This window comes from Propithecus coquereli, unplaced genomic scaffold, assembly GCF_000956105.1.
Source record: "Propithecus coquereli isolate 6110/MARCELLA unplaced genomic scaffold, Pcoq_1.0 Scaffold1021, whole genome shotgun sequence".
NCBI classification, from domain to species: Eukaryota; Metazoa; Chordata; class Mammalia; order Primates; family Indriidae; genus Propithecus; species Propithecus coquereli.
In genome coordinates, this window is record NW_012134093.1 from 43432 (window position 1) to 45336 (window position 1905).

Sequence of the window (1905 nt, forward strand, 5' to 3'; positions counted from 1 at the left end):
GTTGAATTTTGTCAAATGCTTTTTATGCGTCTATTGAGAGAATCATATGATTTTTGTTTTTGCTTCTGTTTATGTGATGAATTACGTTTATAGATTTGCGTATATTGAACCATCCCTGCGTCTCTGGGAGGAAGCCCACTTGGTCATGATGGATTATTTTCTTAATAAGCACCTGGATTCGGTTAGCTAGAATTTTGTTGAGAATTTTTGCATCTATATTCATAAGGGATATTGGTCTGTAGTTTTCCTTTTTTGTTGCGTCTTTTCCTGGTTTTGGTAGCAGGGTTATGTCGCCTTCATAAAATGTGTTGGGGAGAAATCCATCCTTCTCGATGCTGTGGAATAATTTCTGCAGGATAGGCACCAGTTCTTCTTTGTAGGTGTGGTGACCCAGGCCCACAGAGCCATGCCCCAGAAAGTGAGCAAATGTTCTCGCTGTGGCTAGGTTACAGTTTGTTTTTCTTCACTTTAAGGAATTCTTTCTTTTTTTTTCTTGAGACACAGTCTGACTCTGTTGCCCGGGCTAGAGTGCTGTGGCATCAGCGTAGCTAACAGCAACTTTAAACTCCTGGGCTCAAGCGATCCTCCTGCCTCAGCCTCCCGGGTAGCTCGGACTGCAGGTGTGCGCCACCATGCCTGGCTTATTTTTTCCATTTTCCGTTGTTTGGCTAATTTCTTTCTATTATTAGTAGAGACAGGGTCTCGCTCTTGCTCAGGCTGATCGCAAACTGCTGAGCTCAAGAAATCCTCCCGCCTTGGCCTCCCACAGTTCTGGGATTACAGGCCTCAGCCATTGTGCCCGGCCAAGGAATTCATTTTGCAGAAAGGAATTTCATGTAAAATCATAAATCAATATGTACATTTGTTTGGCCCCAAAAAGTAGGACATTTTGAAGTGAGGGCTTCCTGGTTATAGGTGGGCTTAATGATTCTCTGATTCATAATTGGTTAAAGAAATGAAGGTCTAAAGGCTTGGAGTGTTTTAAGTTAAGGAAGGCCGTTTCTGAATCAGAGAAAGTGACATGTACTGACGTATACTGAATTCAGGTGACCCGTTAAGTAAATTGCTGACCTGCAGGTGTGGGTTAACCTTTGTCTTACATGGCCTTAGGCCTGGAATAATTTCCTATCTGACTGTTACAAAGAGTAACTTCTGAGGAGTCACAGCACAACCAGGCATGTCTGACCTCTGTTCCCCTTGGCGGGCAACTCAGGTTTAAGGGTTTTCTGGCTTTAAGGTCTTCCTGGTTCCCTTGGCCAAGGGGGGTCCATTCAGTCAGATGGGGACTTAAGATTTTATCTTAGTTTCCTATTCTAAAAAGCACTGAATTGTGTATTTCAGATGCATGAATTTTTTGGCACATGAATTGTATCTGAATAAAGGTTTTTTTTAAAAAAAGAGAATTTCAGGTGTTTCTGGATCAATAAATCCAATACTGACATCTGAAAAGAAAAAAGACGAGCTCAAGCCCAATTTGGTATTAATATATACCACTTGTACTTGGTGAGCAGTTGGGCTGTGTGCCCTGTAGGCTTGGGAACAGAGCACACCTAGTCCAGGAAGAGCAGGTTGGCCTGCATCCCTGCTGATGCTCAGTAGAGAGAGAGAGGAGTTACTGCCCACGTGGAGGATAGTTATTTATTTCTCTAATATATGAAACACTTCTGTTGCAAATCCCCTGTGGGGTCCCACAAGGTCTCTACACAGCATCCTGATTTTCCACATCCACTGGGTCTGTCGGGTCTGTTGGGACTTTTGCTTTGTCACACAGGCTGCAGTGCAGTGGCACCATCATAGCTCCCTGCAGCCCAATCTCCTCGGCTAAGTGCCCATCCTACTTCAGCCTTCTGAGTAGCTGGGACTACAGGTGGGCACCACCATGTTTGGCTACATTTTCTATTGTTT